Genomic DNA, 11,040 nt, shown 5'->3' on the forward strand with positions numbered 1-11,040 from the left:
GGAAACGAATCGGGCCATACCAGCCGCACTTCAGGACAGGGCAGCCACCTGAACCTGAGCAGGACTTGGATGGGAGACCAACCAGGAAAACCTTGGGTTGCTGCTGGAAGAGGCGTTGGTGAGTCCAGCAGGGGGCGCTTACCCTGTGTGTGGATCCCAGTGTCCCAGTGCAGTGACGGGGCGGCTATGCTGTAAGAAAATGATGACACTTAAAACCGAGCTCCTGACTCTCTGTGGTTACAGGAGGTACCTGTCCAGTCAAATCAAGTCGGGGAGCCTGCACTGGCACGGGGCGTTGCTGCACCCACCACTCGGCGAAACAGCTCGGGATCCTGGTTGGCAACCCCCCAGGCAGACACACGGTCCAGTCCCACCCTCCAGAAATGACCCTCTATCGGCTGCAGCCTGGTGTTACGTGGGTGACCCCTTGGCCTGGTCCAGGCACTCGGGTCCCCAACAATGAGGATCTGATGGGCCAGATCACCCTCGGGAAGCGCGCCACGTGGCTGTAGTGCCGTAACTGACGCTCCCTCACAATGCAGGTCATGTGACTCATTTGGGACTCCATGAGTGACACAAAGTCAAACCAGCGGTACCCAAGGATTCTCTGAAGAGTCTGTCCAGTCTTCAGGTCACTGGATGGCGTCCATGTCTCGCAACCATATAGCAAGACAGGAAGCACCAGGACTCCAAAGACTTGGACCTTCGTCCTTTTGCGCCACACGCCCCTTTCCAGCAACCTCATGACCCCCCAGTGCTCTCCCAGTCCGTCTACTGAGTTCACAGGAAGAGTCACCAGAGAGCTGAACGTCACTGCCAAGGTAAGTGAACCTCTCAATGACCACCACCACTGATGGCCGTGCCCAAGAGGTCATTGAAGGCCTGGATGTTGGTTTTTATCAGGACACTCGGACTCCTCATTCAGTCTCTTGAGCGCCCCGATCAGAGCCTCCATTGACTCAGCGAAGATCACAGCACTTCACCAACAGATGCCCCACAGCCACTGGGCATCTCTCAAAACGAGTGGGGTGAACCCCGATGTCCTGGCTAAACTGACCACCACAGCCTGGCCCCCCTATTAGTCCCTGACCCTTATTGTCTATCTCTCCCTCCTCTTCACCACCTAATAACTGATGTGTGCTGAACGTACTGACACAAGCATGGCTGCCGTCACATCCTCCAGGTGGATTCTGCATGTTGGTGGTGGTTGAAACGGCCCCCCAAATTATCCATGTAAAGCACCTTGAGTGTCTAGGAGCGCACTATAGAAATGTAACTGCTGCTCTCCCTCCTTCCCTACTGGCTTCTCCCATCTCAGAGGTCACCACGGTGGAGGAGCAGCCCTCATTTCCATTACCATAGTCTTCTTCACATTGCTTCCTGTTAAAGGAGCTGCAGTATATAAAACAGACAGACCCTCGGCGCACCTCCAGGCCTCACGGATTAACTCACTAATGGTGGGGGTCCAACTCACAGTTCCTCCAGCTAAGCCACACTACAAACATCTCACCTTCTGTTGACGTTCTTATTGTGAGAGAGAGGAGCCTCAGCCTCGTCATGTTTGCTGGTGGCCACAATCCCCTCAGCGTTATCAGCAGCCCGGCTGACGCATCATTTTCTGTGTTTACCGCTTAAATGCTCTCTGTGACGTCCCCTGTCTGCAGGTTATTTGTCACATTTTGTCACTGCTGCCCCCCTTTCAGCAGCTGTGACACCTACGGCTCTGAGCGGGGGGTCAGTGAATATGCAAACACCTCCTTCGTGTTATATAGCGCCTTCCAGAAGTGAACTCTGGGCCAGGAGAGGCCACTGACCCTCCAGGCTCGTGGGGTACACTGGCATGTGACTGTTTGGGCACCCTGCTTAAAATGTCCGCTACTGGGAGTAGTTAAGTGAGCAGAAGATGAACCGAAAGGCACCCGTTCAGGAGGACTCATTTCTTTTCAGCATTTCATGCAAGATTAGTGTTTTGTTTTTGTTTTGTAGAGTGAAAAAAAATCGGGAGTTCGCTTCCCTCGACTTCCTCGTATTCCAAGAGAGCGGAAAACGTCATCAGGACCACTTGCAGTTGTGCAATACTTCTCAAATCTCACATCTCTTTATTTCTCATTATAACTAATTGATAATATTGATACACAATCATTTATCTCTATTTATCCATTTATCATGATATGACTCAGGTGCCACCGCGAGTGGCAGACTTTCCAGCAGCTCCGTGTACAACTTTATTGTTCTACCTTTTCCTCTGTATTACTGATCACTACTATCACTTTCTTTTATGCGGACTCGTTCCCTGGACACGGTTTAATACTTTTTACTACATGTGAAGTTCCCCTTGGGATTAATAAAGTATCTCTCTATCATATAGTGCCTTACATCTATCTATCTATCTATCATATAGTGCCTTACATTTATCTATCTATCTATCATATAGTGCCTTACATCTATCTATCTATCAATCATATAGTGCCTTACATCTATCTATCTATCATATAGTGTCTTACATCTATCTATCTATGTCATATAGTGTCTTACATCTATCTATCATCACACTTTATATTAAAATGATATTTTCACGCTTAGGGAGGTAAAAAACGGTGGTGGAATTTTTTCACAATTACATTACATTGCATTACCGAGATTACGTGCAAAGTGAAAAGCGTTATAGTCACCTAAAAACAGTGTTAGTGTTATATAATATTAGCTGTGTGAGCCTGTGCTGTAAAAAGCCCGGGGTCCTAGAAACTATTGAAATCGTCAGAAAAAAAAAAATTGAAATGTAGAGACGTCCTCTCTTAGGAGGATTTGTTTTGCTCGTGCATTAGCGGCTAAGCGACTCTGTCTTTCTCTGGAGGTTTCATTTGGCCGATGTGTTTGCTCGCTTCTGTATTAGCAGTGTGGCAGGCAGCCGGGACGCCCATACAGCGTATGTTCCGGGGGAGCAAGGATGGGAAACCCAGTACAGGCAGTCCCTGGGTTACGTACGAGATAGGGACTGTAGGTTTGTACTTAAGTTGAATGTGTATATAAGTCGGAACAGGTCCATTATTTTAATAACTGCTATTGTTGACCAACTGTAACCAAGTGCTCTGCCAATGAATGATGGAGTTTCACCTCTCTGACCTTTTTATTATTTGTACTTTATTTTCAATGGTGATGGTTTTTCTCTTCTTTACTGTATCACCAGCACTTGCATCAGAGTTGTGTTTCAGAGACATTCTTGAAGGGTGAAGTTCAAAAGGTTAAGATGAGCTCTTCTGCACAGCACTATACATGCTATCACAGCAGGAAGGCACCCGTCGTCAGCATGTCTGGTGTACTGACAAGAGTCAACTTCCTGCTATGTGCGTAACAGTACAAGCAGACTTGCTATTAAGAATGAATGGGGGCGGCGAGGGGCGATTCACCACCAGCCCACCACACAGTCACCCCCACTACAGTATGCTGCCTGCAGCATCCGCCCACCGAGAAGGAACATGGCAGCCATGTGTGGTTGGTGGGCAGTAAAACGCCCCCCTCCGCTCCATCAAGCCTCTGTCCTGCACACGAGCGATAGCTGTGGCCCTGGTGACTACGGACTACGAGTCACCGCTTGCCACCGGGAGCGGTGGTGGAGGAGAGAGAGGAGTGTGATGTTTTGGTGTGTTTGTTTTACACTGGGGACTGTGCTGTGCCTGTGGAGGTTTCTGGAAAGAAAAATAAAAGTCTCTTTATTGTATACGTGCCTCCAGTGTGAATCAGTGTCGGGTCAGGCGCCTATATAGCGCCTTTTGTTACAGCAGCTAAGCTGAGGTTTCGTTTTGCCAACATGCTCACCTTGCTCGTGTATTAGCGGCGGGAGGAAAAGTAAAAGGGATACCATTTTCTCGATGTGCCCGCCTCGCTTCTGTATTAGCGGCTAACCGAGTGTCTCTCTCCTAGGAGGTTTCGTTTTGCTTGAGCTCGCATCACTTGTGAATTAGCGGCTAAGCAACTGTCTCTCTTCAGAGGTTTTGTTTTGCCGACGTGCTCACCTCGCTTGCGTATCCTCGGAGGCGGAGTCCTTATCCTCGACTCCACCTCTCACTTCCAGGCCGGACGGACACACAGCACACGCACTTCCACACGTAGACGGTTATAAATAAGATTTGTTGCAATAAACTGCTTCAGGTAAACTTGCATTTAGCTACATTTAATTACGATAATGATGGCGGAAATAAAACAAATAGGATAAAATTAAATGTAATACCAAGAACACGATGGGAACGTAGCAGCTTGTTGTTCCCATTACATCTTTATATTTACACGGCATGTTCAATGTTTACATATTTTTGTTAAACTGATGATGTATAAATTAAAATTAAATTAATAACAGTTATTGAAAGAATATGCGTTAAATTGAATGAAGTTTTTAATATCCTGTACACATCTAAATTTCCACGATACAAAAAATTCAGACGGTTCTTTAAATAAAATACTACTTCCGGTTGAGTAATGTTTCTCAAATTTCATATCTGTTTGCTTTTTATTATTATAAATATTTGTACAAAATTTGAATCATCTCTCTTTAATTGTAACCTTAGTTAACATGAAAATTCACAAAGGTTTTCAGTTTAGTTTCGGTTTCCTGAAGTGGCCCAGAAGTTGATAGGATTCCTTATTTTTGACATAAAGCAGGTGAACAAAATCTCACGGACCGGGTCAAAGCGTTTTTGAGTTATCGTGTTTACACACAGACAGATGTCATTTTTAAAAACGGTATTTTCACACTCAGGAAGGTCGAGATTCATCATTTCTTGTATACAAGAAAGTAAGAAGGAGCACCAAGCAAGAGTTTGGGTACCCCAAGATATTTGAGGCCTCAGATCGTTTTTCCCCCAGGTGGTCTCAGACCTTCATTAGCTCGTTGTCTTGTTCACAGTCATCAGTAGGAAACCCCAAGTGATGTAAACTGCACAGCCGTATAAATTCTCGGACTCCTCAACCCTTAACTTAACCTAACGATCATCAGCCATGGGCTCCTCTAAGTAGCTGCCCAGCATTCTGAAAGTAAAACAATTGATGCTTACAAAGCAGGAGAAGGCGACAAGAAGACAGCAGGCAGTTAACAGGAATGGCGGAGATCAAGCTGAAGTCTGGAAGACCAAGAAAACTTTGTGAAAGTAACGCTTGCTGGATTACTAGAAAGACAAATAATAACCCATATTTGACTGCCAAAGACCTTCAGGAGGATTTAGCTGAGACTGGAGTGGTGGTCCACTGTTCTACTGGGCAGCAACACCGGCACAAGTATGACCTTCATGGTAGAGTCAGCAGAAGAAAACCTTTCCTGCGTCCAAGCCACAAAATTCAGTGCCTGAAGTTTGCAAATGAACAGCAAGCCTGATGCATTTTGGAAACAAGTCCTGTGGACTGATGAAGTCAAAGTAGAACATTTTGGCCACAAATGTAAAGGTTTGTTTAGAGAAAAAAGGGGGCTGAATTCCAAGAAGAGAACACAGACTCAGCGTAGCCTCCAGCTGTTAAGCATGATGGTGGATCGATCAGGCTTTGGGTTTGTGTTGCGGCCAGTGGCACAGCGTCATGTCATTGGCAGAGGGATGAATGGATTCAAATAAATACCAACAAACTCTGAAAGCAAACATCACACCATCTGTATAAAAGGTGGATGGGTCCTACAACAAGATAATGATCTGAAACACACCGCCAAATCTACAGTGGAATACCTCGAGAGGCGCAAGCTGACACTTTGCCATGGCCCTTCACAGTCCACCGGCCCAAACATCACTGAAAGTCGGTGGAGATCTCAGAAGAGCAGTGGAGGCAAAACGGCCCAAGAATCTTAAGAGCTTATTGCAGGGATGAATGGGCGAAAAATACCCCAAGTAAGAACCGAAAGACTCTTAGCTGGCCACAAAGACCATTTACAAGCTGTGATACTCACCAAAGGGGGTCTTACTAAGTGCTGACCAAACTTTTGTTTCCAGACCTTTTTATTTTTTTGCTATTTTGTACCTGTGAATAATGGGAATAAGAACGTAACCTTACTTAAAATGTAAAAGAAATGTGTCCTCTTTAACTTCATGCTTTTTAGTGATCAGTTCATCTTCTGCTCACTTAACTATTCACAGTAACAGACATTTTATCAACGGTGCCCAAACTTCTGCATGCCATGGTAGATCCTTGGGCACACATCTGAGCCCCTTTAAAACGCGGCGTGTCTAATAGAAGAGAAAAGTTCAAATGGCGCCCCAGTGTGGTGTCTGTTTGGGATGTCAGCGTCAATTTACGTATAGAGCGCATTTAAATCAACATCAGTAACGCTGCAGCCAAAGTGTTTTACATTTAAATGTACAATGAACGTAAATAGAAATAAACAGAAATCAAGTGCAATAAAATGAAACACAGCCAGCAGTGGCTTAAAGGAAAAGAAAGAAGATGACGAAGAGTAGGGAAGCCATCAGTACCAGTGAAGGTCACAGAAATGCGTCTTCAGTCTCGCTTTAAAGAGCTCAAGTGAAGGGGACTCCTTAATCTTATGAGGTGAGGAGTTTCACAGATGAGGTGCAGCAGCTGCGACATCGCCTGACCCCCTTAGTCTGACACTTGGTGACACTTAGGGACCACAAGAGACAACTCACTGGTAGATCTTAGTCGTCTGGTGTCATGTTGAGATGTTGGCTCCTACAAAACAGGAGAAACAGAAGTGCAGTGCCCCAGGAGTTCTGACCCAGGATGGATCCCAAGACATCTTTCAAGAAGAGTGGGGTGTTTCCCGATGCCCACCACGGCCTTGTCCACTCTGGTTCCTAATTGTGGTAAAGTGAGGTCCGTAGCTGACTGCCATTTTGAATTAATAATTGCTGCACTCATGGCTTCATGGTACAATACAATACAGTTTATTTTTGTATAGCCCAGAATCACACAAGACGTGCCACAATGGGCTTTTACAGGCCCTGCCCTTTGACAGACCCCCGGCCTTGACTCTCTAAGAAGACAAGGAAAAACCCCCAAAAAAAACCCTTATTGGGGAAAAAAAAAATGGGAGAAACCTCCGGAAAGGCAGTTCAAAGAGAGACCCTTTCCAGGTAAGTTGGATGTGCAGTGGGTGTCAAAAAGAAAAAGGGGGTCAAAACTTGAGCATTAGGACACTCTGCACCTTAGGGTGGTGTAAAAACTCACAGTGAGACTGAAAGAAAGATCTGGCATCCCGACAAGGGGTCTTCTAGCTTAGCTGTGTTTCACAAGCAAATATGTGGATGGGATGTGGGGGTCTGCAAGCTTACCTGACACCCATTCTTAGGAGGGATGGCAAGCCGTCATTGTTCAAGGTCACGGTCACAGGGAGCAGCTGTTTGAAGACGAAGCTCCACAAACAGGTAAGGATCAGGGAGGGAGAAAATGGTTCCACTTCATGAACCTCACACAGAGCCATTAACCAGCCGCTGCTTCTCTAACATTATTTCTTGAGTTAATAGTTAATCTGATCATAAACTGATCCATGTAAATAGATCATCCTTCACTTCAAGGGTACTGAGCACAAAGTGACCTTTGAGACAAAGGCTTTCAAATGTAGCAGAAAAGGTGTGAAAGACAGCGAGGAGCGAGAGCAGCAGAGCATCAGCGTGGAACTAACCTGCACAACAAAGGGCAGCAGTCCAGAAATGGCCACACATTAAGTCGAAACAGACCAGCACTCTGACACCACCAGGTCTTCCATAACAGATGGCCTGTACGCTGAGCCAAAATGCAACCTCACTTTGAAAGTGACCCTCAAAACGATCACAGAAAGGGTCCCAGGCCAGCATTCCCCCTACTCGGAGGCCAGCCGATAGATAGATAGATAGATAGATAGATAGATAGATAGATAGATATGAAAGGCACTTTATGATAGATAGATAGATAGATAGATAGATAGATAGATAGATAGATAGATAGATAGATAGATGTGAAAGGCACTATATGATAGATAGATAGATAGATAGATAGATAGATAGAATCTTATTGTAGATGTTGAAGGACGCCAGTCTTCTAATGAAGTATAGTCAGCTCCATCCTCTCTTACACAGAACATCAGTATTGGCAGTCCAGTCCAGTTTATCATCCAGCTGCACTCCCAGGTATTTATAGGTCTGCACCCTCTGCACAGTCACCTCTGATGATCACGGGGTCCATGAGGCACCTGGTCCTCCTAAAATCCACCACCAGCTCCTTAGTCTTGCTGGTGTTCAGGTGTAAGTTGTTTGAGTCGCACCATGCAGCCCACCATAGCAGTGACGTCAGTGAACTTTTGCTCGTTTCTTACTTGTCATTATTGTGACATTGACAAGTGTCATTGATTCAGTTGCTCTGCTCCCCAACTTTGGAACTCACTACTAATTGAGATTAGAAATATTGAATCATTCTCACTTTCTCTCTTTGATTATAATTGCTCTGTCTGATTTTAATTTTTGTATTTTTACTTTTCTTTATAATATGTGTTTTATCTATTGTTTGGTGTCCTTCACTCTTTAGAAAGGTGCCTAAGAATAAATAAAATTTATTATAATTATTATTAATACTAGGGGGCTTCGCCCCCTGCTCGCTTCGCTCACCAACCCCTCGTGTTTGGTTTTCCGGATACACACTTGTAAGATTTTTTTTTTCTTTGAATTGTTTCTATTTCTTTAGTTTCACTTTTATTTCAGAACTTCTGTAAAAACAATATTTGGAATCTTTCGAATCCATCCCTCTGTTATCTGCACGTGTTTGGCCCCCTTGTGTTTTGACCTCTTAATGCCGTTTGACTTTGTTTTCTACTCTTTGTCTTTTATTTCTGACCTCGCTTTATCCTGCTTTTTTTTTAATGACACCTGGTCCGTGGTGATTAGTTTCCCTTTTTCAAGTAATAATTTCTGTTTGTTTGCGCTCCTGCGAACTTTACTTTCTTGTTTTATATTTTCTAATTTTCCAATTTTCATATTCTTTAACTTTCTCCACATGTGTATTGCACCACCGTTTTTTTTTGAGCCTTTCGAATTCCACTGCTTTCATAATCTCTAACCTGCTCTGCACGAGTTTAGCGCCAGCGTTTGTGAGCGTCTTTATGAAGTTCTACTTTGTCTTTTAATTCTGAGCCCGATTGGACCTTCTTTTTTTTTTTTCAATTCCACTTGTTCCGGGCTGATTATTACTTTCCTTATTTTCTGAATTTGCACCTCGATTATTCTTTTTCTTTTCATTTCTCCAACGCTTTTGAGTCTCTTTTCTCTGCACTGCTTTCTTCTTCACTTGGTCGTCGACATTTCATTTATAACGTACTGTCCTTATACACTTTACATGTGCTGAGAGCCCTCGATCACACGACTGGGTGTGTTGCAGCCCGGGCTCTCACTTGGTTGTAAGTACGACGTGTCTTGCGGGATTCTCGTGTTCCACGTCATCTCGAGACAGTCCTGCAGGGTCAATCTCTTGGCACAAACTCTCATGTTTAAGGTCCCCGCGAGACGCTCCGTGGCCAGTGTCTTCTGTGATCTTCACATCTCGTCACCCTACTGTTTCTCTCCGAGATTATTATTAGCTGACTTAATCCTAACTACACAGTTACAATCAAAAGCTCTCAGAATCAAAGCAGATGTACTTATGGTTTGGTCCCTTTTGACTGCTGGTGTAGGTGATGCTTTGTCCCGTTCTTTCTGGGTCGCCTTCTCCAGCAGACATGGAAGGATGTTAAGCTCATTTTTTGTTTCTTTGTTCAGGAGCTCTTCTCCTTCTTTGCTTTAGTTGCACCTTCCATTTAGGGGATGCAGGATTGGAGTTTTCTCTGTTGGTGAAGAAAGATTCACGGATCTTGACTTTGCTGACGATGCTGTGATCTTCGCCGAGTCAATGGAGGCTCTGATCGGGGCGCTCAAAAGACTGAGTGTCCTGATATAAACCAAAGAGCCAGGCCTTTAATGACCTCTTGGGCACGGCCATCAGCAGTGTGTCTGTCTGTGCAGAGAGTGTCGACCTCATCGAGAAGTTTACTTACCTCGGCAGTGACATTCATCTCTGGTGACTCTTCCTGTGAACTCAGTAGACAGACTGGGAGAGCACTGGGTGGTCATGAGGTCACTGGAAAGCGGTGTGTGGCGCTCCTGATATCTGTGCAGAACGACAAAGGTCCAAGTCTTTAGAGTCCTGGTGCTTCCTGTCTTGCTATATGGTTATGAGACATGGACGCTATCCAGTGACCTGAGATGAAGACTGGACTCCTTTGGTACTGTGTCTCTCCAGAAAGTCCTTGAGTACCGCTGGTTTGACTTTGTGTTGCTCATGGAGTCCCGAATGAGGCACATGACCTGCATTGGGAGGGAGCGTCAGTTACGGCACTACGGCCATGTGGCGCGTTACCCCGAGGGTGATCAGGCTCGCAGGATCTTCATTTTTGGGGACCTGAGTGACTGAACCAGGCCAAGGGGGTCATCCACGTAACATCTGGCTGCAGCAGATGGAGGGTCATTTCCAGAGGGTGGGTCTGCCTGGGGGGTTGCCAACCGGGATCCCGAGCTGTTTTGTCGTGTGGTGGGTGCGACAACGCCCCGTACCAGCGCATGCTCCCCGACTTGACTTCATCGTACAGTAAAACCTTGGATTGCGAGTGTTTTGCAAGACGATCTAAAATTTCCAATAAATTTTAACTTGATAAACGAGCGAGGTCTTGCAAGACGAGTAGTGCAGCGGTTCTCAAACTTGGTCCTGAGGGCTCATTGGGGCTGCAGGTTTTTGTTCCAACCAGATTCCTAATCAGTGACAACACCCGATCTCATTTAATTAGCTGGTATTATTGATCTTTTATTCTACATTCAGAAAAGCACAGCAGCATGATTTTTACATTTATAAGAAACTTAGAAATAGTTCTGGTTTTGCTATGGATTTAAATGCTTAACTCTCTTTTTGTTATATTTCGCCCTTTCTCTGTGCAGTTTGCTCCCTTCATTGAATCTTAATAATGACAAATAAAAACAAGCAGAGCAGAAACCCAAGCAAACAACACTCAATCGTGAAAGGCTGCATCTGCTTTAGCGTCAGCCCCACAAA

Source organism: Polypterus senegalus, chromosome 16 (genome assembly GCF_016835505.1).
Source record: "Polypterus senegalus isolate Bchr_013 chromosome 16, ASM1683550v1, whole genome shotgun sequence".
Classification (NCBI taxonomy): Eukaryota; Metazoa; Chordata; class Cladistia; order Polypteriformes; family Polypteridae; genus Polypterus; species Polypterus senegalus.